The sequence below is a fragment of the Littorina saxatilis genome, linkage group LG1 (genome assembly GCF_037325665.1).
Source record: "Littorina saxatilis isolate snail1 linkage group LG1, US_GU_Lsax_2.0, whole genome shotgun sequence".
NCBI classification, from domain to species: domain Eukaryota; kingdom Metazoa; phylum Mollusca; class Gastropoda; order Littorinimorpha; family Littorinidae; genus Littorina; species Littorina saxatilis.
Window position 1 is genome coordinate 107,606,304 of NC_090245.1, and position 27,633 is coordinate 107,633,936.

The 27,633-nt window shown below is 42.4% G+C and overlaps 1 long non-coding RNA gene across 1 annotated transcript; it reads left to right on the forward strand.

The window, feature by feature from the left end:
* The first annotated feature begins 7,277 nt into the window (after positions 1-7,277).
* LOC138949333 (uncharacterized) lies at positions 7,278-11,695 on the forward strand. Its single transcript, XR_011450241.1, has 4 exons — positions 7,278-7,382; positions 7,920-8,051; positions 8,753-8,836; positions 10,640-11,695. It is a non-coding gene; the product is annotated as an uncharacterized lncRNA (long non-coding RNA).
* The last annotated feature ends 15,938 nt before the right edge of the window (positions 11,696-27,633 follow it).

A 27,633-nucleotide genomic window follows, 5' to 3' on the forward strand; every position in this document is an offset into this window, starting at 1 on the left:
CTCTCACTCTGCCCCCCATGGTCGCTAGCGGTATTGACACAAATGCTGGTCTGCAGACAGAAATATGGCTCACACTCTGAAATAGGGTACTACATTCCTGGATGATTGATCCGTCATTAATTCCTCGCTAGGGTCAGTAAGTTAAAGATACCGTCCTTCCCCCCCAAAAGACCAAGTTATTTTATTATAAAGGTCGTTGGCTTATTTTCAAATGCGTGTTATTCTCTCGGGTGCCATGAGACTGGTTCCCTTAACTCTCACTGTTGTCGTCTGGATCGCTTCCTGCCCTTTGTTTTCTGGGATGAAATTCCCAGGCGACATTTGGCTTACGAAGGGGGGGGGGGGGGGGGGACAACTCAAGACAATGTAACTCGTGTACATAACACGTCTCGCCATTTTAGAACAGGCTAGGCTTTTTCATGGGATCAGATCAACCCTCACTATTCTGTAATCCATATCAGAGTTCGGTGGGTAGCGGAAACACAAACATATCCAGCAATGCATCCCCCGAAAACGATGTATGATTGCCTAACAGGCGGGGGAAGGTCGCGGAGGGCGGCAACACGATGACAATGAGAGTTTCAGCCAATGAACGCAGAGCAAAACCTACATTCCATACAGATCTGTCCAAGTTTCAACATGGGATACACGCACTTTCTCGTTTGGACACATACTTCTTCTTCTTCTTCGTTCATGGGCTGAAACTCCCACGTTCACTCTTGTTTTTGCACGAGTGGGTTTTTACGTGTATGACCGTTTTTACCCCCGCCATTCAGGCAGCAATACGCCGCTTTCGGGGAGAGCATGCTGGGTATTTTTGTGTTTCTAAAACCAACCGAATTATAACATGGATTGCAGGATCTTTTCAGTGCGCACTTGGTCTTGTGTTTGAGTGTACACACGGAGGGGGGGGGAGAGGTACTAGCAGGTCTGTACATTAGTTGACCTGGGAGATCGGAGGGGGGGGAGAGGTACTAGCAGGTCTGTACATTAGTTGACCTGGGAGATCGGAGGGGGGGGGGAGAGGTACTAGCAGGTCTGTACATTAGTTGACCTGGGAGATCGGAGGGGGGGGGGAGAGGTACTAGCAGGTCTGTACATTAGTTGACCTGGGAGATCGGAGGGGGGGGGGAGAGGTACTAGCAGGTCTGTACATTAGTTGACCTGGGAGATCGGAGGGGGGGGGGAGAGGTACTAGCAGGTCTGTACATTAGTTGACCTGGGAGATCGGAGGGGGGGGGAGGTACTAGCAGGTCTGTACATTAGTTGACCTGGGAGATCGGAGGGGGGGGGGAGAGGTACTAGCAGGTCTGTACATTAGTTGACCTGGGAGATCGGAGGGGGGGGGGGAGAGGTACTAGCAGGTCTGTACATTAGTTGACCTGGGAGATCGGAGGGGGGGGGGGGGGGGAGAGGTACTAGCAGGTCTGTACATTAGTTGACCTGGGAGATCGGATGGGGGGGGGAGAGGTACTAGCAGGTCTGTACATTAGTTGACCTGGGAGATCGGATGGGGGGGGGGGGGGGGGGAGGTACTAGCAGGTCTGTACATTAGTTGACCTGGGAGATCGGAGGGGGGGGGGGAGGTACTAGCAGGTCTGTACATTAGTTGACCTGGGAGATCGGATGGGGGGGGGGGGAGAGGTACTAGCAGGTCTGTACATTAGTTGACCTGGGAGATCGGAGGGGGGGGGGGGAGAGGTACTAGCAGGTCTGTACATTAGTTGACCTGGGAGATCGGAGGGGGGGGGGGGAGAGGTACTAGCAGGTCTGTACATTAGTTGACCTGGGAGAGAGGTACTAGCAGGTCTGTACATCAGTTGACCTGGGAGAGAGGTACTAGCAGGTCTGTACATCAGTTGACCTGGGAGAGAGATACTAGCAGGTCTGTACATCAGTTGACCTGGGAGAGAGATACTAGCAGGTCTGTACATTAGTTGACCTGGGGGAGAGGTACCAGCAGGTCTGTACATCAGTTGACCTGGGAGAGAGGTACTAGCAGGTCTGTACATCAGTTGACCTGGGAGAGAGGTACTAGCAGGTCTGTACATCAGTTGACCTGGGAGAGAGATACTAGCAGGTCTGTACATCAGTTGACCTGGGAGAGAGATACTAGCAGGTCTGTACATCAGTTGACCTGGGAGAGAGGTACTAGCAGGTCTGTACATTAGTTGACCTGGGGGAGAGGTACTAGCAGGTCTGTACATTAGTTGACCTGGGAGAGAGGTACTAGCAGGTCTGTACATCAGTTGACCTGGGAGAGAGGTACTAGCAGGTCTGTACATTAGTTGACCTGGGAGATCGGAAACATCTCAACCCTTAACCGACCAGGGGCGGCCGGGATTCGAACCTGCCACCTTCCTCATCGGAGGCCGGCGTCTTTACCCACTAGACCTCTGCGACCGTCCGTCTAATTCAGCAACAAATTCTTTCCTTTCATTTTTCATTTCATTTTCATTTTCATTACTTTATTGTCCCATCGCTGGGAAATTCGGGTCGCTTCCTCCCAGTGGAAAGCTAGCAGCAACGGAGTCGCGCTACCCAGGTGTCTGCGTGTTTAGGTGTATTCAGCCACCTGCACTTATGGCAGAATGACCAAGGTCTTTTACGTGCCATTGTGATGACACGGGGGTGGGACATGGCTTCCGTCTCTGGGTCTGCACATAAAGTTGACCCGTGTCCGTCCCGGCCCGAATTCGAACCTGCGACCTTCCGATCACAAGTCCAGTGCTCTACCAACTGAGCTACCGGTGGGGGGGGGGGGATGAACGTGGTCGTTTTTACTAGAAGGAGAGTATTTTTAAAAGGACGTTTGGATGATACCACAGGCAGGGTTCACCTGATCTCTTCAAGAGACCCTGGAGATAACTTGGCCATTCCGGGAGCTGGGTGTGCTTGGTGCTGTACAACGCCGTGGGGAAATAATGAATCCGTTCTCTGTCTGTCTGTCTCTCTCTCGCCTTCTCTTTATCTGGCCACACAGTTTATGTTCACGTGCGTGTGTGTTTGTGCGTGCTTGAGTGTGTGAGGCCTTATTTTATGCAACACACGCCAGAGAGGCCACCTGAGTTTATGCTATACCTGAACTGTATCTTTACACGTGTGTATATCATGTAAATGATGTCGGGTCAAACTACAGCCTGGCAGAGACCTCAGAGGTAATTTTCCAATGCCCATGCAGACGAACTTCATTATCGGGATACTTTGTTGTTTCATCTGTGAAAGTTTTGGGAACTTACGCGTGACGCTATAGTCCCTGTTGTGGCGTCTTTTCGTTCTCACACACATCATGTAGGAAAAACAGGACACGTATTATACGCGTATTTCCATCTTAATAAAACACACACTTGTAAAACTGGTATCACACAACAAACCATGTTGTATTCTCTATATCTCAACCTCCCAATAGCACATTCACCCCAAACACTCGCTTTAACATTACGGCCTATTCGATCCATCCACGTCCCAAACTCATCTCTCTCTCTCTCTCTCTCTCTCTCTCTCTCTCTCTCTCTCTCTCTCTCTCTTTCTCTCTCTCTCTCTCTCGCTCTCTGTCTCTCTCTGTCTCTGTCACGTTTCAATATATCACAAAAGGTGATTATGAACGGTTAGTTACTGCTAACTAACTAACCACACCACGATCCACTCTCGCAGTCATACAACAAAGATAGAATCAACAAAAGTATAAGTTTCAGACGCCTGTTTATATATTATCACGCCACCTCCCTCGATACTTCACTCCAAAAGATGTTTTTACGGTCAAAACGTAAACAAGGGGCCACTGACAAAAATGCCAGTTAAAGTTTAGAAAATGATAATAACACGCTGATCCCGTGTATAGATAGAAAAGTTACTGGTCTGCCTAAAAGCCCTGGTTAATACAGGTGCCACACACCCCACGTTGTCACCACTCGAATGTAAAAGAGTCATAAATAACAGATGACTTGGTGGTAAGAAGGGTGCAATAGACATGGTGCACTTAGCTTGTTGCCACTGAGTGGACGACCCGTAAATAGTCTATCTCCACAACTGCTCCGTTGATTGTAGTGCCGGTTGGCGTTGAACGAAGCAGGGAATAGTGGAGATATCAGGCGCCTCACTCAGTCGCTGAAGGTCCTCCCCGTAGTTACCAGAAAAGGTATGTAGTGTAAAAGGGTAGAACAGCGACAGCAGCAGCAAAACACCAGAACACCAGGTTACAGCAAAACACCAGAACACCAGGTTACAGCAAAACACCAGAACACCAGTTTACAGCATCACCGCAACGTAACGTAGGCTGCAACAAAAAGCATCGGTGCACTAAACATGCCACGCTACCCTTCACACTCCACCTTAAAACATGTCACCCTTCTATATATTTCATAGAGCACATGGGCCTGCACAAACGAACTTTTAAAACAACAAATCAGCTATTTTCCTTCCTTCTCTCCATATCTGCAAAAATCATATACAGATTATTATTTTAGCGTCACAAAGAGCAAAATATGCGCTAACCTGGAAAGAACAACAGAGAGTATTTCATTCCACAAACACAGACTCGTCAACAGCGTTAAATAATGATTTATTACCTCAACAGCCTAATGTAAGTAGCTCTCCTTAAAGCGAATCCGCTCCCTTTTGAATGGCTTCCGTCCGTCGACGAAAATACCGCAATCCCTTTCTTGCTGAATTACTTTATGCGTGGGAAAAATTCCCCGCTCAGCCAAGAATCAAAACCTGACAACCTTGTTGCCAGCACAGGTAACACAGCGAAAAGTGTCCTCTCCTTCGTAGTTCCTAAAGCCCTACTGTACTTGCAGAACGGCACGCTGACTTAAAATAATATATCACCACGTGTAGAAGACCATCTAACTTTAGGATGGAGGAAGAACGATCCTTCTCTGTCGCTGCCCTGTGTTCAAGTGTCCCAACCCTAACCCTAACCCAAACAACCTTGAAAAAACATCACGTGACTCCACGTGTCCCGTATCCAGTTCAGTCACAGTTGATTTCGCCAAGCAAGAAAAATCACGCACGTGGAACCCCTGTATCAAAATATCACCCCTCGCATGCCAGCCAGGCGTGCAGGAAAACGTATTTCCTGTGCTAAGCTCGGTCAGCAGAAAATAGCCCGTACAAGCACAGGCGCTTTTCGTCGTAATTTGAGAAAGGCACCCCACAGAGTGTTCCTTTCTCGATCCATGTCACCAAATCGTGACAGTCTCTCTCTGTCTCTCTCTGTGTGTCTCTCTCTCTCTCTCTCTCCCTCTCTCTCTCTCTCTCTCTCTCCCTCCCTCCCTCTCTCTCTCTCTCTCTCTCTCTCTCTCTCTCTCTCTCTCTCTCTCTCTCTCTCTCTCTCTCTCTCTCTCTCTCTCTCTCTCTCTCTCTCTCTCTTTCTTTCTCTCTTTCTCTCTCTTTCCGCGTTATGACAGACACTCCGGGGAGAGACGCAAGGTCGCTGACTCGTTGTCAGCGGTTTGTATGAATCAGATTCCGAATGCATGGGCTGTAGACTGAAACGTGCCAACAAGCGTTCCACTTCTGTCTGTTCTATGTCTTCCAGCGGGCGATATGTATCTCTATCAGTACCTTCATTTGCATACTACACTCAGTAAAATGCGGTCAACGTCATTCTCACAAAGACTAGCGGTTCCTTCATTTCCATAATTTTGTGGTGAAAGAAAATGAAAAAGGACTGTTATGATCCTCGAGGACACTTGCAGAGCGGAGGAAGTACTGGAACAATCAGTGTTACTGCTGACAGGAGAGTCTTCGCGACATGCAAATGCTTGATCCCGTGCAGGAAGTTAACTCCCCAGGGGTACGATATTTGTGACATAAATATGCTTTGGGGTAGAAAGTGTAATCTTGACATTCGAATTGTAAGAGACAGTCTCAGAGGGGGAGGGGGGGGAATTTCTGGTTGGGTAGGAGCTGGATGGGTGGGAGCTGGGTGGGTAGGAGCTGGGTGGGTGGGGGTACGGGTGGGTAGGAGCTGGGTGGGTGGGGGTACGGGTGGGTAGGAGCTGGGTGGGTAGGAGCTGGGTGGGTGGGGGTATGGGTGGGTGGGAGCTGGGTGGGTGGGGGTATGGCGAGTGAGTTTGCTTGCATGTTTCGCCAGATACAAACTAAACCCTTTTGGACTAAGAACAGAACCTTGAGGCACCAACAATTCCAAAGGTTGCCTCCTGGATGTAGACTCATGATATATATATATATATCCCATGACCTCCCTTCTTTGTCTCTGTTACTTCAGTATGGGTATATATGTTGTATTTTTATAGCTCAATAAATACATCATGGACTCAAAAAAATATATGATAGTGCAGATTCCGATTTGGGCGAAGAACTACTTTGCTCCCGACCTTTGACCTCGCGCCGAACAATGTGACACATTTGTATGAAGTTCCAAAATCGTATTGCACGGCTCAGAAAACCATATCAGTTGCACGCAAAAATGAATCTCAGAACTGATCTGATGTATGAGATGCAATAAGCAAACGTTTCTTTCATTATGAAAGCAATGCAGGTGGGAAAAAACGAACATTCAACTTACAAGATAACCAGATGCTAGCGAACCAAAACAAAAACACGAGTACCCTCCCCTTGCTTCGTTAGCAGACGACTTTTGAGAATCTGTCAGACCGTCCTTACCTGGCACGGTTGGGCTTCGCTATCATCAGCTGTTTCACGTGTTTTGCGAGCAAGTCTACTCTTTTGCCTGGCTCTGCAGTAAGTCCACATTGGCGATGAAGGTACACTCTAAATTTTATAACACTTTGAGAACACTGAAAGTGTTTAGGGTGAACACTTAAAGTGTTAGGGTGAACACATTTTTACACTTTTGGAACACAGAAAGTGTTCTCAATGTGTTATCCTGAAGCATCTTCTGCTACCTGAACACTTTTGGAACACATGGTAAACACTTTTTAGCACAGTGGAACACCAGGTGAACACACGTGTTCAACAAGTGTTCCACAAGTGTTCCACTTCGTCTTTTAGTCATGCTCCGAATAAAACAATACATTAAAAATATTTGGGCCATGAGCGGATTCGAACCCGAGACCTTCGCATTGCCATGTCAGCGCTCTACCGATTGAGCTACGGAGACTCGTCGAGATCTAGCGTCGCTTAGAGTATATAATTTTTATACCCCCTAGACCGCTGCGGGACGTTTTTTTGTTTTCGTTTTTCATCGTGTTGTGCTTATATTTTTTCATCAAACATTTATTTCATCTGAGACATCTAATAAGCGGTAAGTATTAGCATTTTTATTTTTACACTTTAATAATGTTACTAATTGTCCCATCATGCTTCAAAAAAGAACGTTGACACTTTTAGATCTGTGGACCTGTCTGCGTTGTCGCTGCGTTGATTTGGCTCAGGATTTCCGATTGTTATCTGTAAGTTGCTTGCTGAGATTTTGTATTAATTCATCTAAGCTTAGTCACTCGTATTTTTGTTGTAACATGTTCCCGTTACTTGTATCTGTGGACGTTTTAAGACAATTTCTCTAATTTTGCTGTCGCAACGGTTTCAGCTGATCAGTGGACCTTTTACATTAGTTCTGCGTTGGTAAATAAACTCTATTTCAATTTGATGTTGATTTTTTTATTCTGGTTGATGTGCTTGGTTTTTTGTTATTGTTATACTTGTATGTCCAGGGGTTCCTTATAATGATAATGGTGGTCCAGTGAACGATACCTTCCGCCTGTGGTCACAGCAATACATTTGCAGATTTTCGGATTCTTCTTCTTCCTTTGGTTAGATCATAGATGTACGATCTGCACGCTAGATAAAGTGAAGCGGTAGGCTAAAAACAGCATACATTAATGAACAACATTCATCATAATAGTGGCCAGGTTGATTGTGTGCGCAATTTAGAATAATTCTATGCATGCTTGGTTGTATTTGATTTCACAGATCTATCACACTTTCAGGGAACTGGGAAGCCGTTTGAGCTGATGTGCCCATGTGGCGAATCGATGTGGGCGTAACCTGCGCACATTTCTTCTGAATTGCACTGAGGATGAACAGGAGGCACTGACGGCAACCCAGACGTGTTTACCAAGGTACGCATGTCCTGCATTTGCATATATTGTGTAGTTTTGCAGAGAAATATTGACTTTCAAATTGATCTGATAAGTTTTGTTTGTTTGTTTGCTTAACGCCCAGCCGACTACGAAGGGCCATATCAGGGCGGTGCTGCTTTGACATTTAACGTGCGCCACACACAAGACAGAAGTCGCAGCACAGGCTTCATGTCTCACCTAGTCACTTTATTCTGACACCGGACCAACCAGTCCTAGCACTAACCCCATAATGCCAGACGCCAGGCGGAGCAGCCACTAGATTGCCAATTTTAAAGTTTTAGGTATGACCCGGCCGGGGTTCGAAGCCACGACCTCCCGATCACCGGGCGGACGCCTTACCACTAGGCCAATTGTGCCGGCGGTTGCGGAATCATTGATTATACTATTTGCTGAAATACTCTGTTTCAAAATTAATATCTCCGTGCAAAACACACCAGACAGTCGCCAAACTCATATGTGGACACACACACACACACACACACACACACACACACACACACACACACACACACACACACAGCCAGCCCCCTCTCCTTCCACATTTGACAGAAATCTAAATGTTGATACACAGTTTCACAATAAACAAAAGTATGAGAATCAGAACACTTGTCAGTGTTGCTACGATGTGGAACTTCAGTAAAATAGTGTTTGATTTCTTAACATGCATCTTGTGTGTGCAGGAACCATACTGCTTGGCTGAGGCAGTTCACTTTCTGGAGATGGAGCTAACAGTAATGCGACGAAACCTTGTGGATGCACTTCATGTAAGTTTAAGCTTTCTGTGGGATACAGCGCAGTTACATTTTGAGAATGCTGCCTTATTTTGCAGTCTTCTCCTTAAAAGGTGGAAAATACATATATACATATTTTTAAGTTCAGTGAGTGCTGAGGCCTGCAATGATAAAATGTTTTCCTGAACTAAGTCTACTCAGAATTTCCATTCAAAGCATGGCCAACAGACAACACGCTGCTGATCCGCTTGGATCTGCCATTGCCGCTAACAGTGTATGCAGGGTGCATTCAATATGACACCCTTTTCTTTTGAAAATATTCTCATCGGAGTTTATGATTGGTTTTGACAGTGATCGCTGGCCTCCAATGGTCGCTGACAAGGTGTTTTCCTTCGGTTCACGTAGGTTTAGCTTGAGATCACGTGAGTTAAAAGCGATCCGTTTGTAAGTTTTGGTTAGTTTGATCTAAATAATGAAATATTTTAGAAAATTATGATAGAAATTAGAATGCATTTTATATTAAAGAATGCATTCCATATCATAGAACACATTCTATATTTATAGAATGCATTCTATAAAATAGAAAACATTGTATAATATAGAATGCATTCAATCATACTTGTCATTTGCCCAGAAATGTATTCTATTATAGAATGCATTCTATAACGTCCAACAATGCATTCTTATGATAGAATGCATTCCATAAAGCGCCACAAAACTTCTACAGGCCAGCTCGGTATGGTCCCTGCTTCGAAAGCAGATCTACAAACAATCTCACACACAGCTCTCTCTTTCTCTCTGTCTCTGTCTCTCTGTCTCTGTCTCTCTGTCTCTCTCTCTCTCTGTCTCTCTCTCTCTCTCTTTCTCTCTCTCTCTCTCTCTCTCTCTCTCTCTCTCTCTGTGCGTGTGTGTGGCTGTGTGTGTGTGTGTGTGTGTGTAGTTCTGCTTTTCTTTGCGGGGCTGGCCTGTTGTAGTTTCGGGACATTATGCATATAAATTATAATGCATTTCAGGACGTTAAAGAACGCATTCTATCATAAAAAGCATTTTGGTATTTTGTGTAAATAGAATGCATTTTATCATAGAAGGCAGTTCGGAACGTTATAGAATGCATTCTATAATATAGAATACATTACATAATAAATGATTTCCTTATAATTCATTATTTAGATTAAACCAACAAAACTTAGGTAGTTTCTTTACAAACGGATTACTAGAGGGTGCATTCAATATGACACCCTTTTCTTTGAACTAAAACTCATCGGAGTTCACGATTAATTGCGACAGTGATCTTTGGCTTCCAGTGATTGTTGACAAGGTGTTTTCCCTGGGTTCACATAGGTTTAAGAACGAGTTAAGGAAAACGGGCGTGCTCAAGGCCTCGCCACATTAGCAGTACGGTTTACTGCTTACCTTATATAAAAAATTTGTAGAGTGCCATTTTCCAGAGTGGCCACGCGCTAATGAAATCCTTGCGAAAGACCTATTTTAATTCTACTTTTTGTTCTTAGGGACAGACTCCTGCTTCAAGAGGGATTACTTTTTACATTCAGTCGTGTGTGCATGTGCGTGCATGCGAGTGTCATTGTGTGTTGGGAAGGTGAGAGCGAATTGGACGTGATTTATTTGTTCTCTGTTATGTGACCTATGCCCGTTCTGGAATAAAAAAAGTTTACCTGTAACTGCGATTGTTGGAGATCTGCTGACAGCAAGAAGAAGTCCACTATTAGTTAAGATTTACACTTCAGTGTTATCAATTAAGTACAAACGTTTAACACAAACCTGTTAAGAGTTGGAAATGCATCATGTTCTAAAACTCACTTTTATTTCGAACAGGATGTTCCGGACAGCGAGTTGAAAACTAAACCAAAGACCAAGGGCCTGGAATCCTCCCAACTCTGAAGGGTGTTTTTGTTATCGGACTTTCGTGTGTGAACTTTCAAGATGGGGTTTACCAGAGCTCCGTTCATATTATTTAATAGCAACATATACCGAGCAACAAAAGAAACGCGAAAAATTTCTGCAATGTTTGATTGACAAAATCTCGAACAATTATGGAGTTAGAATTATCAAACCACAACATTTTGATGAAGGCATGTTTGACACAGCTGTTGCGTGAGTATTTTGATGCTGCGATTGTTTCAACACACAGGACAAAACGAAGTTTTGGAGGTCTCGCTCAGTCAGCCTTCATCGCGTTCTCTGGCCACTGATCGGACACTGGTTGCTTCCAGTGATGATCCTGGTATTGTCAGCGGCTGAATTGAATCGATGTCGAAGACGTTGTGGAAGGAAATTGCGATCTTGTCTTATTGGGGTAATGCGAAAAAATCTACCGCGTTGCATAACTGCAGTGCTTCCAATGTCACCAGAACATTGCAGAAGGTGGTAAACTGTTGACACATGCACGTTTAAAGCCCATGCCAGCGCTTCTGGATCACCCCCAGCTTTAAATCGACCTGGCATTTTGGTGGTGTCAATCTTGGCATCCTGGCTGTTTCAAAAGTGAGACTGGCAGCAAGCGTGCCATGGTCTCTTTTGGTTGCTAATGCATTAGTGAACACATCTCACACATCAGATTTCTCCTGCTCCACTTGCACGTGCTGCGAGCGCGCATTATGTGTTTTACGATAAACCTGCTTGTCCCGTGTGTTAAAACAGTCACAGCATCAAAATAATCACACAAAAGCAAGGTCAAACATGCCTTCATTAAACTTTTGTAGTTTAATAATTCTAACTCTATAATTGATGAAGATTTTGTCAATCAAACAATGACGAATTTTGTTGCTCGGTATATTATGTGTTCAACAATTCCTACCCCAGACCCGTTTGTTCTGCGACTGCTGCAGACATTTCTTTTTGTCAATTAAAAATGCTTCTTTGCTCACAAAATTTGATTTTAATGTCTTTCTGAATTGTATGACAGTGCAGGATGAAAGTGTTCCAAAAGTGTTCTAAAAGTGTTCCAAAAGTGTTCTAAAAGTGTTCTAAAAGTGTTCCAAAAGTGTTCCAAAAGTGTTCTAAAAGTGTTCCAAAAGTGTTCTAAAAGTGTTCTAAAAGTGTTCCAAAAGTGTTCCAAAAGTGTTCTAAAAGTGTTGACCTGAACACTTTTATGTGTTCAGAAGTGGTTACAGCAGGGTGAACACTTAAAAGTGTTCAGATGTGAACACTTTTGGAACACTTTTGGAACACTTTTGGAACACTTTTTTGTGTATAGAACACTTTTTGTGTTCCAAAAGTGTTCCAAAAGTGTTCTACTAAAAGGGTGTTCAGAAGTGGTTACAGAAAGGGTGTTCAGGAGTGGAACACTTTTGTTTAGAGTGTATCTAAGAACTTAACATGTGTGTATTTTTCCGTAATCCAGTCATATTCTTTCAAAATGCAATCAAGCGACGGTGACAGACTTGGGTCCTGTTTTCATCGCATCAATACCAGTTTAGGTTCATGCAAACACACTCGCAAAACAGTTTATCATGTAGATACATTTCAAATAGGGAGCAAATGGTTAAATCTACATATGTGTTCCCTAAAATTTGCTTCTCTGTCAATAAGACTAATTGTATAATAATGCGTTCGAAAAAAACAACGTGGAATCGATTCTGAATCGAGTCGAGTAAGCCAAATGGGGGCCAAACCGGTTTCCCCGTTCCGCCGACCTGAAACGCAAAAGAATTGTGCGCTTCAACTAAATGGATTTCTATACGACTTCATTACTTTCTTGCAACTTATGAACCTTTACTTAACGCTTTTAAACGGTCTGAAAGTAGTGTTACCGCGTACTTATAGATGCACTCATTCGTTTTATTTTTTCAGCGACGGTCACTTAGTTTAAGGTTGCAAAAAGGCCATGTCTCGCTGAAAACACTGTTTCACACTCCACAGATCGCAAAAGTGCCGCTAGTAGTCTACACTTTGTGTTTGATGGTAGAATGGGATATACAGATTACAACACTCGTGGTTTTTTATATGGCTTGTATTTCAGTCAAGACCCAGCGGGAATATCAATCGAGAGCCACTCGCCAAAGGCTCGTGTCTCCCGATGATATTCATCCGCTGGGTCTTGACTGAAATACAAGCCATATAAAAAACCACTCGTGTTGTAACCTATACATATACCGCTTGTTGGCTGTCTCACAAATAAGTTGAATGAGCGATTCAGCGAGGTCATATGTTGCTACTTGCTCACAAATAACTTGAATGCGCGATACAGTTCTATCAGCGAGGTCATATGTTGCTACTTGCTCACAAATAACTTAAATGAGCGATGCAGTTCTATCAGCGAGGTCATATGTTGCTACTTGCTCACAAATAACTTGAATGCGCGATACAGTTCTATCAGCGAGGTCATATGTTGCTACTTGCTCACAAATAACTTGAATGAGCGATACAGTTCTATCAGCGAGGTCATATGTTGCTACTTGCTCACAAATAACTTGAATGAGCGATACAGTTCTATCAGCGAGGTCATATGTTGCTACTTGCTCACAAATAACTTGAATGCGCGATACAGTTCTATCAGCGAGGTCATATGTTGCTACTTGCTCACAAATAACTTGAATGAGCGATACAGTTCTATCAGCGAGGTCTTCTGTTGTTACTTGCTCACAAATAACTTAAATGAGCGATGCAGTTCTATCAGCGAGGTCGTCTGTTGCTAACTGTTTTAGAAGTAGGCCTAATCGGTGGTTGAACGCGTCGAATGTTTTGGCAAAATCATAAAATATGGCTGCACATCTCATCATTGTTCTTCCTCAACCTCTGACCCACAACACTTACCAGGGCTGTATGGGAATGTTTTGATATAGATACTGACTGGTTCGGATGCAATACATATTTAAATCAAAATATGAAAGAAAGAACAAGTTATGTATTTCTCGAGTGGCTTTGGAAGCTCCGATGATGTAGATATGGGTCTGTAGTGTAAAGGATCCAACCTAATCCTTGATATGAAGAGGGGGTTTAGTTTTGCCTGTTTTTATACAACTGGAAAATGACATTTGTCTGTACAGAGATTGTATGAATAACTCTGTGTGTACAGATCTTGTATAAATAACTCGATGTGTGTACAGAGATTGTATAAATAACTCGGTGTGTGTACAGAGATTGTATGAATAACTCGGTGTGTGTACAGAGATTGTATGAATAACTCGGTGTGTGTACAGAGATTGTATGAATAACTCGGTGTGTGTACAGAGATTGTATAAATAACTCGGTGTGTGTACAGAGATTGTATGAATAACTCGATGTGTGTACAGAGATTGTATAAATAACTCGGTGTGTGTACAGAGATTGTATGAATAACTCGGTGTGTGTGTGAAGAGATTGTATGAATAACTCGGTGTGTGTACAGAGATTGTATAAATAACTCGGTGTGTGTACAGAGATTGTATGAATAACTCGGTGTGTGTACAGAGATTGTATGAATAACTCGGTGTGTGTACAGAGATTGTATGAATAACTCGGTGTCTGCAGAGAGATAGTATAAATAACTCGGTGTGTGTACAGAGATTGTATGAATAACTCGGTGTGTGTACAGAGATTGTATGAATAACTCGGTGTGTGAACAGAGATTGTATGAATAACTCGGTGTGTGTACAGAGATTGTATAAATAACTCGGTGTGTGTACAGAGATTGTATGAATAACTCGGTGTGTGTACAGAGATTGTATAAATAACTCGGTGTGTGTACAGAGATTGTATGAATAACTCAGTGTGTGTACAGAGATTGTATGAATAACTCGGTGTGTGTACAGGAATTGTATGAATAACTCGGTGTCTGTACAGAGATTGTTATGAATAACTCGGTGTGTGTACAGAGATTGTATGAATAACTCGGTGTGTGTACAGAGATTGTATGAATAACTCGGTGTGTGTACAGAGATTGTATGAATAACTCGGTGTGTGTACAGAGATTGTATAAATAACTCGGTGTGTGTACAGAGATTGTATGAATAACTCGGTGTGTGTACATAGATTGTTTGAATAACTCAGTGTGTGGACAGAGATTGTATGAATAACTTGGTGTCTGTACAGAGATTGTATGAATAACTCGGTGTCTGTACAGAGATTGAATAAATAACTCGGTGTGTGTACACATATTGTATGAATAACTCGGTGTCTGTACAGAAATTGTATGAATAACTCGGTGTCTGTACAGAGATTGTATGAATAACTCGGTGTGTGTACAGAGATTGTATGAATAACTTGGTGTCTGTACAGAGATTGTATGAATAACTCGGTGTCTGTACAGAGATTGAATAAATAACTAGGTGTGTGTACAGAGATTGTTTGAATAACTCAGTGTGTGTACAGAGATTGTATGAATAACTCGGTGCCTGTACAGGGATAGTATAAATAACTCGGTGTGTGTACAGATAGTGTATGAATAACTCGGTGTGTGTATAGAGATTGTATGAATAACTCGGTGTGTGGACAGAGATTGAATAAATAACTCGGTGTGTGTACAGAGATTGTATGAATAACTCGGTGTGTGTACATAAATAACTCGGTGTGTGTACAGAGATTGTATAAATAACTCGGTGTCTGTACATATATTGTATGAATAACTCCGTGTCTGTACAGATATTGTATGAATAACTCGGTGTCTGTACAGAAATTGTATGAATAACTCGGTGTCTGTACAGATATTGTATAAATAACTCGGTGTCTGTACAGAGATTGTATGAATAACTCGGTGTGTGTACAGGGATTGTATGAATAACTCGGTGTGTGTACAGAGATTGTATGAATAACTCGGTGTGTGTACAGAGATTGTATGAATAACTCGGTGTGTGTACAGAGATTGTATAAATAACTCGGTGTGTGTACAGAGATTGTATAAATAACTCGGTGTCGGTACAGAGATTGTATAAATAAGTCTGTGTGTGTACAGAGATTGTATGAATAACTCGATGTGTGTACAGAGATTGTATGAATAATTCGGTGTCTGTACAGAGATTGTATGAATAACTCGGTGTGTGTACAGAGATTGTATGAATAATTCGGTGTCTGTACAGAGATTGTATGAATAACTCGGTGTCTGTTCAGAGATTGTATGAATAACTCGGTGTCTGTACAGAGATTGTATGAATAACTCGGTGTGTGTACAGAGATTGTATGAATAACTCGGTGTGTGTACAATCAGAGGGGCTGCTAATCTGATAATGTTTGCATTCAAACCATTAAGACCACAAGCTCCTGTTTGTAAAAGAAATGTACATTTTCTACTGTTGTTGGGGACATAACAAATTCGGATGTTACGTTCTTTGATTGACAAAAATAAATTGAATATCCTAATTGAGAGAGCGAGAAAAAGAGAAAGAGAGATAGACAGACAGACAGACAGACAGACAGACAGACAGACAGACAGACAGACAAACAGACAGACAGTAACAGAAAGACATATAGCGAGACAGACACACAAAAAGAAGTATGTGCACAGAGCAGTTTACCGTTTGCTTCAGAGGAGCAGCCATAGCTCAGAATGAACGTCATTCCATACCCATTTAAAAGGCGGACCAAAAACAAAAGACAAATATCAATAAGTAAAAGTTGAAGTAAAAAAGCCAGTCAGGAATGGGCTGATATTGGAGGTTGCGCCATTACGCGGTTTGTTCTTAATGATATGTAGCCTTCCGGACATAATGACATGTAGCCTTCCGGACATCTTTTTCCTCACAATTACGCGGTTTGTTCTTAATGATATGTAGCCTTCCGGACATCTTTTTCCTCACAATTTGACTTCAACGGATTGATTTTCCTCTCTTTTTGTGTGGCACACTGCCGGCAAGACCTCCAAAAGCTACGGGGGAAAATGTTACATTCGATTCTTTAATTACGCCTTCCGACTTTTTCTCATATTGCTCACGTTTTCCGGCCACCTCGGCTAATGAATTACTCGTTCTTTTAAAGTCCGGTGATATTTTGCAGATTCTCCTGCTTTTCAATGGCCCCAAAAAACCTTCCTCCCCTCCCCTACCCCTTCCTATCTCCTGGCGCCTTTACCTAGCTCACAACTCATACCCAAATCCCCCCCCCCCCCCTTCTTCGCCCAGAAGCCGCCCACGCCTCCGGCCTTTCCTCCCCCACTGCCACCCTACCACGAATCATTCCCACCCCACCCCCTCCCTAAATAAGGACACATTCAGAAAAGGGAGAAAGGGTAAAAATAAGCGCGTCCTTTTACAAGCAGACGAAGCAAGGTGTTACACGACACTTGAGATTGACGAAGTTCTCAAATGTCGTATAGTGGTGTTCTTTTATTCTACGTGGCCCGTCTTCACAGCAGCAGACAAAAACTCGTCAAATTGAGTTCGAGGATTTATTTAGCATTCCATACATACAACTGCACATCGTAGCAGAACTCAAAGTAGAAGCCTTTTAACATACAAATCGCGCTGGCCTATATAGTAAATACTCAATCTCGAGAATATTCCAGACCGAACATGATACAACTAAAATTAGATGAACTGTCCATGGACTAAAATAGTGACATTCTCTGTGACGTACATCAAAAGCGCAGACGCACTTAATCCGAGCGAACGCCACGAACCCACGACTCAAAACAACGTGGTAAACAACTTGTTTTGACAGGACTAGAAAGTTCACCTGCATTCTCGTCCAAACAAGATAATAATATTGTGTTTACAAAATATAATATCGGTAGGCTACTTTCCCACAAAGTACAAATAAGTCAACTACATGCAACACACAAAACTGAACCAAAGTTCAGCAACGGCAGCGTTTCCTAACACAAGGTCAAGGTCGCAAAGCAGTCCGCTGATTATCATTTACCTTATTAAGTTATTATTGATGACAAAGATGCCAGACAAATAGAAGATTTTCGAAAATAACTCTGTCAGGATTATGAGCGGTCTGGAAGAGTAAGGGCCCGTTCACACAGCGCTACGTCCTTACCACGACCATGCCGATCACACAGCGCTACGTCCTTACCACGACCATGCCGATCACACAGCGCTACGTCCTTACCACGACCATGCCGATCACACAGCGCTACGTCCTTACCACGACCATGCCGATCACACAGCGCTACGTCCTTACCACGACCATGCCGATCACACAGCGCTACGTCCTTACCACGACCATGCCGTTCACACAGCGCTACGTCCTTACCACGACCATGCCGATCACACAGCGCTACGTCCTTACCACGACCATGCCGATCACACAGCGCTACGTCCTTACCACGACCATGCCGATCACGCCGATGTGAAACAGTTATTAAATCGGGGCATATCGCCGTCAAAATCCAGCACATGGCACTAATACCCCAGTCACATAATATATACGCAGCTTCTGCTACGACGGAAAAGTGTCCGAGAGCGTGGCCAATCGTGGGCCAAACGTGGCAGGATCTCCATGAGCGTGGTTTGGTCGGGGTGGGATCTGCTTGGTCGCAAAGCTGCACGCTCTCCCTACGCTTATTTTGAACTGCATAAAACAAGCGTAGACGGGTCGTGGCGCAGTACAGTCGTGATGATGGAGGGGGAATCGAGACGAGGGTCGTGGTGTATCAGTATGTGTGTGTGTGTGTGTGTGTGTGTGTGTGTGTGTGTGTGTGTGTGTGTGTGTGTGTGTGTGTGTGTGTGTGTGTGTGTGTGTGTGTGTCTGTGTGTGTCTGTGTGTGTGTAGAGCGATTCAGAGTAAACTACTGGACCGATCTTTATGAAATTTTACATGAAATTTCCTGGGTATGATATCCCCAGACATTGTTTTCATTTTTTGGATAAATGTCTTTGATGACGTCATATCCGGCTCTTTGTAAAAGTTGAGGCGGCACTGTCACACTCTCATTTTTCGATAAAATTGATTGAAATTTTGGCCAAGCAATCTTCGACAAAGCCCGGACATTGGTATTGCATTTCAGCTTGGAGGCTTAAAATGTGGTCATTAAAAATCTGAAAATTGTAATTAAATTAATTTTTTTTTAAACGATCTAAAATTACGTTCATCTTATTCTTCATCATTTTCTGAATCCCAAAACATATAAATATGTTATATTCGGATTAAAAACAAGCTCTGAAAATAAAAAATAAAAAAATTACGATTCAAATTAAATTTTCGAAATCGATTTAAAAACAACTTCACCTTATTCCTTGTCGATTCCTGATTCCAATAACATATAGATATAATATGTTTGGATTAAAAACACACTCAGAAAGTTAAAACGAAGAGAGGTACAGAAAAGCGTGCTATGCAGCTCAGCGCAACCACTACCGCGCTAAACAGGCTCGTCAATTTTACTGCCTTTTGCACGAGCGGCGGACTACGGTCATTGTGACAAAATGCAGTGCGTTCAGTTTCATTCTGTGAGTTCCACAGCTTGACTAAATATTGTATTTTCGCCTTACGCGACTTGTTTTTATTTGCCATGTGCTGGATTTTGACAGCGAGCCCCGACTTGGTAACTTTTTCAAATCGGAGTGATTGGCATGGTCGTCGTAAAAACGTAGAGCTGTGTGACGGGGGCCATAAAAAAAACTACATCACGACTGGGAGATTACCAACAACACCAAAGAAGGGTTGGTGCTCTTCGGGAATGACTGGGCGATTACCAACAACACCAAAGAAGGGTTGGTGCTCTTCGGGAATGACTGGGCGATTACCAACAACACCAAAGAAGGGTAGGTGCTCTTGAGAAAACGAACGACATACGTCATCATACGTCATACGTCATGGTATATACGTCATATACGTCATACGTCATGGTACATACGTCATACGTCATACGTCATGGTACTGGTAAAAATAATAAAGCAGAGAACCATAATAATTTATCATTTCTATAACACTGCAATGATCTATCAGATCATAAACAAGCTTTACCATTACGGATGACAACAACCTTATTTCGCAATGTTAAATTTATGAAGAAGCAAGACCTCCCCTCGCTCAAAGTGGCCATTTTAAATCCATTTTGGCGATTGCTTTCAAATCAGGAAAGAACGTTGGATGTTAAAAAGCAGCCTGACCGAAACGGAAGGTCAGAACAAAACCGTCTAACACTTTGGAAATGATTTGCGGTCTGTCGTGCATGCTTGCGGAAGGGGATTGGATCAGCGTCATCTGGGAAATAACGAGAGCTTGGAATTTTTTTTTTTAAAGAACAGATCATGAATCATTGTGTGACGACATTGTTATTTAACAAGAGGCGAAGCCTTCAAGGCTCACGTAAGAAATCGACAAACAGTAACACAAACTCAATCACTCCGTCACACATACACACACACACACACACACACACACACACACACACACACACACACACACACACACACACACAGTAAGCATAGGTGAAACTGTGCAAGAAAGCGAGACCCTGGATCTGCCAAGTAGTCTCGGCCCGCTCACAATAACAATGACCGAGACTTTCAGTAATTCCTTTGCGTGACGTCTAACCCTCTTACGTCATAATGTGACGTCTTCAAATAGTTTCTATCACACACGTCGAACACTTTTGACCGAGACTGACGTAATCCATAGACTCGGAAATGTTAAAGTTTCTATCACAGACATACACACGCACGCACGCACGCACATACGCACATACGCACATACGCACGCACGCACAGACAGACAAAGTTACGATCGCATAGGCTACACTTACGTGAGCCAAAAATTAGTTTGCTTTGATGGATAATTCGTCTATTGTTCTTGCGCAAAATATTGTAATACGATAGTACAATGGAACCTGCCCTGGTGACCCCCTCTTGATAACGACCACCTCTTGATAACGACCACCTCTTGATAACGACCACCTCTTGATAACGACCACCTGCCCTGGGGACCACCTCTTGATAACGACCACCTGCCCTGGGGACCACCTCTTGATAACGACCACCTGCCCTGGGGACCACCTCTTGATAACGACCACTTACCCTGGTGACCCCCTCTTGATAACGACCACTTACCCATTACAACCACGTAAAGGTTCCTAGGCGAGTTTTTGCTTCCAGAATTCACCTCTCGTCTCCATGACGACGACTTTTGGTCGGCCCTTGGGTTGGTCGTGATAGACAGGTTCAAGTAAAAATAAATGGTGTTTACCAGTACAGCCAGGGAAGCCTGGATGGAGCTTTTAGACAAGTCCATTGGCCAACATAATAGCCGCTTTAAAAATCTTCAAAAAGCCGTGCAGGGAAGTAACGCCGAATTATGTTCACAAAGCCCGCACAGTGTTTTTACTCTAAATGGGTCGCGATGGAAAGCAGCACCAGAACAAAACATCACTGTCTCACGTAATTAAACCGTTTACTCCCCAAAACAAAGTGCATCTATGAATGGGGTTTCGCTGTCAGGGGACGAAATACTGTAAGAAACAGCAAATGCCGTGAGAGCAGCAAAGAAACAACAACAACTACAACAACAATAACCAGAGCAAAAACAACAACACCAGAAGTCCTATGTAAGCAGTCGGCCTGTCCATAGCCTAAAGTGAAACGATCCAGACCATACTATTCCATTCGAATATACAAATAGTGAAACAGCCTGTAGTAACGAACCAGACAATACTATTTCATTAGAATATACATGTAGCCGTGTGGAGATTTCACGGCCACTGTCTTTGCTTTTCTCTGCCAATCCCTGTCCCGTTTATTCCCCGTGAGGCGACCATGTGTGTATCACCGTATGTCTTTGTTCCAGCGTCGCGGACGACGCTGGTATCTGCGGTCGGGAAGACTTTCCACGAATTTGCCTCAGGGCGCCGCCATGTTTTCTGTGCTCGACTGCGAGCAGACCACAGGCACATTACACCCAAAATTCTTGTAGGCATACACAGACGCAACATAGCATATACAGACAATAACACCCACAACACTTTAACTGCATATGAAAGGAATAAAAATAAATCCGCAAATCAGTCGCGCACAATACACCAGTTAGAAAAACAAGGAGTACCAAAGCGGCGTGCAGAAACTAAACTGACTCGGAGACTGAGAAGAAACATTTATCACACGATGTGGATAGCAAACATTAAAATAAAACAGATAAGTCAAGCAAAAAATAAACACAAATATTGAAAACACAATAAACAAAGGTAAAGAAAACAAAAAGAGATGCTTGCCGACAGTCAGTGTGAGAGAAAGGGAGAATGTACGTTCTGGCTCACCGATTCCGACAGACCCTAAATATTAACGCAAAATAGGCTTCTGGACTAAACTTTTACTAAAATGAAACATGCGACAAAATCAGAAAAATACTGCATAAATCCATACAAAAAAAATACAGTAAAGTAAGGTTGTTTTGAACCAATGCCGGGTCTGTCGGAATCAGTAACCCAGAACGTACATTCTCCCTTTCTCTCTGTGCAACGCTAAATTTAGTTTCCATTGAAATATTAACTAGTTGCAGCCAGCGTGCGTATTGATCCAATCTGCCCGTTCGTCGGTAAGCCATAACTACCGTATTGATCTGGTAAAAACAAACAGCAAGCCTGTCTTCTATATTCCTCCAATGGCAAGACAAGATTAAATCATGTGTTGGCAACAGTTACGTCACTTCCGCCCACCACTGTCTGTTGATAACAACCCGATCTAGTTTGTGTTGTTAGCAACCAGGCAGACCTGTCTCGCCATTTCGTATTGCGGTGCTGTTCTGTGAGGACGTGTATGTGTTTCAGTGAAAAAAGTGCTTAATTTAACAAGGTGAATGTCGCAGAATTAGAGAAAGAGCTTCTTGAATCGCAAAATGTTCATCAAGAATTGTTAGATTATTCTAGGCGGTCAACAACTTTAATTCTACCTGACATGGAACAAGCTTGTAATGTCCCACTACCAGCGCCAACACCATCAGAATTTTGGACAGAAGAAGAACAGCATGTACTAGAAGAGAATAGAAAATATTTTGAGCAGATGGCCTTAATAGCAGTTAAGGCTAAAACAGAAGGATTAATGAGACTGCCCAAAAAACCAAAAAGGAAGATAGAAGATTTGTTCAAAGAAAAAGACGGAAAGAAAAAGAGAGTAGAACCAACAACGCCAAATGATTTACATCACTATCTCGTTTCAAACCAAGCAGATGTTAGCCATGCTATATCCACAGAAGCTTTCACAAATGCTTATTTTGCTCAAGCAGAAAATGAAAAAGATATTGTGGAAAGACTGCAAAAAGGGATGAGAAATCTCAAAAGACAGGACGCACAACAAATCTTAATTTACATTCAGTTTGGACAGTTTTTGATTATGTGCAAACAATGGCAGGAGAAGCAAAGAAAAGAAGGGAGAATGAAAGAAACGTGGGCTGACTGGTTGAAAGCAAAAACTGGCTATTCCGATGTTCATGCGCGTAGACTACGCGCCGTTGCTAGATCGCTTTATGCATTTCCGCGATTTACCACTGTTGGTTTGCCAATCAGTTTTATCATGGGCAAACTTAAACAAATCGAAGAGATGCTCCAGATCGAAGAGTACAGAGAGTACTGGTCAGAAACGCCGCATATTCCTGTCACATCAGAGCTCCAACAGTCCCAGTCTTAGACTTACAGTGCTTGTTTGTGCGCAACAACAGAAGTATCACACTGCGCCTGCACTGTTAGACAAGTGTTTAAATATAGTAACGATCATGCATGTACGGTTTCAAAAATAGTAATGACGTGATTCTAAATATAGTAACGATCATGCATGTACGGTTTCAAAAATAGTAATGACGTGATTCTAAATATAGTAACGATCATGCATGTACGGTTTGCTGCGCCTGCCCTGCTTTGGCTGTCTTCTTAATCATCCTGCTTCAACACCCTGCTTCAGCTGTGTTATTGGTTTTGCTTCACTCTGTTTCAACGCTTCGCTTCACTACGCTTCACTACGCTTCACTACGCTTCAATATTTAGGCTGCCTTCGGGCGGCCGCCGAGTGTTAACTTATTCAATTGACTTGTTTATTTTATTCAAGCTTTTGATAAGTGTACTTGGTGGCTGCTTTGAAACTCAACAAAGCCTTCTCCCCTTTCACAAACACTCCCCTTTCACAAGCAACGTCCTTTTCCCCGCTGCAGTCAAAACAAAGCTGTCATAGCGGGTTTTCCCGATTGACAAAAATTCTTATTACACACTCAGACTATTTGGAGTCGCGTTTGTCCTCCAGTGGCCAATTGCATAAGAATATTCTGGTGATGAATAAACGCGCTTTGTGTCATTAGCATCTAAAGATTTCTTGTTTACAATAGTTGTGTTGATCTGATGAAGCGTGGAACTGATCTTAGGGTTGTCATGGTGAAACACTCGCTTCTGAAACAGTGCTTCCTTGTAGTTATCATGCGATATGCTCGACTTTACAACCTGTTTGCTTACACCCTTTGCTTTTTTAACCACCCCTTTCTCACTTGCAACACTGTACATCTTTGCACGCAATCCAACATACTCCTTAATTATCTTCCCATTCATTTCATCTTTCATCTTTCCAATAACCTTCTTGTTAACATTTGAGTGCAATGGTGATTCTTTAGGGTAGTCGCAAGTGTCATAAAAAGAATCTTTTCCTTTTACTGCAGGACTTTCAGCTTCTAGATCTTTGTAAATGTCATCCGCTGGAATGTCAAGTAAGAATGAATCTGTGTCTGTGTAAAGTACTCTCGATTTGGGATATCTTGGTTTCAAATAATCATACAAAAACTCAAGCATCAACAGTTTTGACAACTCTAGCACAGTAAAGCCTATGAATACTGGTTTGTCAAGCTTGACTACAAGTTTTTTCATTAAGATACCATACAGCTGTTCATGAAAGTATTTAAAGTCTTGATACTGTGGTTTGGATGTCAGCTTGATGGCCTCATTTTCTCTTGTAACAAGTCTAACATCCTTTCTCTTGTGTGGGTTTTCCATTGTCTTACCAAAGCAACTGTTGTTCATCAGTTTAAAAAAGTCTTTCTCTGATGCATCAGCGGCTTTGGTTCTCAGTTCTGTGTTTTTCATGATGTAAGGTTTCATAAACTGTTCTTGATCAAATAAAATTATACGATGAACAGCCTTCAAAATTAATCCATGTCTAATGTAAAACTGTAACAGTCTGTAGTGACACACATACTTCTTTTTGTGAAACAGATTGGGCACCAGCTTTGGAGGTTCTCTTGGGTTTACTTTTAACCTCTCAGCAGCTAAAGGATAATCATTATGTAGATCATGAAGTGATAGTGGATAGTCTAAGTCAACTTCTAGTATCCATCCCTTTCGACTGTCTGGGCCTGCTTTTAATATTGCCAGCACAACACATTGTGAAAATGGTCCTGAATAGATCTTAAAGTTCCGAAGTGGAAGCGTCTGACACATTGCCCAACCATACAAATTGTTTGCATCTAGATACATGATGTAATTAGAAGGTTTCATAGGATCAAAGTCGTCCAAGTATTTGTTGTTGGCTTTGCAGTAATTGTGTGAAGCCATACTGATTCCTCCACGTAGTCCATTTTCAATCATCTGAAGTGTAGGAAGATCTGATAGCAAGTCAATCTTTACTCCTGTAAATCTAAGAAATGCATCCCAGCTCATGCCTGGTGCAGATATGTAATGTGAAGGATCTAGATTGTAGTGCTTCATACATGTTCTTCTGTAATTCTCAAATATATCTGCAAGTAAACAAACATCAGCCAACAAATATTGATCATGATAATCACCCATTGTATTACATCCTAATTTATTCCATGCAGTCTTAGCGTGTTCATAGTCTTCGTCACTTATACCTTTACCCTTCAGCCGTGAGAAGTAAGCATCCTTTGGTGGTAACTCATCTTCATCAAACCTCTCCCACGAATCCATGTATTCATATGGATAGACTCCCTTTCTAACTAAGTCACTGTCAAAGTACTTACATGTGATTGGGAAAGCAGTTAGTGATGAAGATAAAGACTCAAGTGTTCCCATCAGATGTTGAGCAGAATCGTAGAAGTGTAAACTATTCAGAGTAAAGGCCATGTACTTTTCTGAAGACTGCGCAATGCATCTTGCTTTGTATTCATCAGTTACTGCCTGCATGATCAGATGTGAATCATAACCGCGCAAGTTATGGAAGAAGATTGGAAGCTTCCAAGTCTTAGGATCAAACTTTAATTGTAGATTACATTTGCTGTGTGCTGCTCCTCGGAACTGCCCACTTACATGATCATGATCTCTTACTATTGGATTGTCTATGTTTGGTGTTAGACTTTGTTCGCATATCCAACACTGTGTGGTAGAGTTAAACTGTTCTTGGTCTTCAGGTTTCATAACAATGTCTGAAAGATTCAGTTGTTTGGAGCAGTCATTTCGCACTTGGTTCATTTGCTGTAAGAAGTTCTTTGCTGCATTAGGTCCTCTGTACAATTGCGGTTTAGAATGTTTACCATCTGAACTAACAACAATAAATGCATATGAACAGACTTGATGATTACTTAGAGTTACTGTTTTAGGTAGGTCTTTTGGTAAAGGTCCTTCATATGGCACAATGATAGATTCAAAGTCAGCATAAACAACATAAGGACTTTTCTGTAGTTTGCATACATTCTTAAAATACACTTTGCTGTCTGGCGGTGGTGTTGTTAACTTCACAACCGCATCATCAACGCTCTTACAATGTTGCTTGTGTATAAGTGCTGCATGAATTGATGGAATACGCAAGAGACATCGCCTACAAAAGTCTTGTTTACTATTGTGATTGCTTGTGCTCGCCATCAGTCTACTCATTGTACGAATCAAAGTGTAATGATATTTTACACCATCAGTCATTAGTAACATGTCAACATGGTTAGTATCACAATCACCAATCGTTGGTGAGTTCTTTGATATTCTGACTGGTTTCAGTTCATCTTCCTCATCCCACGTGTAAACATTTACGGTGATGGGTTTGTTTTGCTGTTCAAATTTGTCAATGCTTGTAATGCTGACAGGAAATTCAATACCAGTAAAGTTTAGTTTATTTCTGTATGCATGATAGTTAGACACTCTTTCTGCATTTTTCTTTACACTGTACAGTCTTGCCAGAACACACCACATAAAACATTTGTCATCATCATTCTTTATGTTCAGCACAGCACGTTTTTTGACAAGAGCAGGAGGTAAAGGTATGTAACTTCTACCTCTGATGGGGGCAAATTTACTTAGCTTCAATTCTATTTTTAGAATTTCACCTTCTGACCATCCGGATCCTTTCATCTTTGCATCCTCTGCAGCTTGCTCAAACCGTTTCATCATTTCATCTGCCCAGTTTCCATTCAATTCTGCCATAGAATTAAGTGCTAGTTGTCTGGTTGAAACATGAACTTCTAGCACCTCATCACTGATTGTTTTGTATTTTATTAAACTGACTATCTGCACTTTTACTGGAGGTTCAATCAACAAATTGTTTGGAATTTGTTCAATGGCGTCTTGCACACTGGACTGCACATTTTGAGGATCCGTTACTTGTAATTCAACGGTGTCAAATACTGTCGATAAAGATTCTAATACAGAGTCTTCCATCGCTGTGAGTTTGATTTTATAACTCAAAATAAAAATATAAATTAAAAAAATGAAGTTGCAATTCTTTCTCAGAGCTTCCATTTTTGTTAACACTATAAAATCTGAAATAAAAAATCATTTAACATTTGTACCACGTGGAACTAATTGTAATTCCTCTTTTACAAAGGCTCTTTGCGGTGCTGGTTCTCTCAAGTAATATATAGGTGGATTTGTCTCTACTACTCTCTTGATTTCATGAATGTCAATACTCCAGATTGGATCCGTTGCACGCTTCCTGCTGTCACCCTCAGCTTCACCGGGTGCATATAAATATCTGACTTTCTGATTGAAAGGTAGTAATGCCACTGGTGTTGTTGACTTTGGAGCAACAGGTATTGTTTTCTGT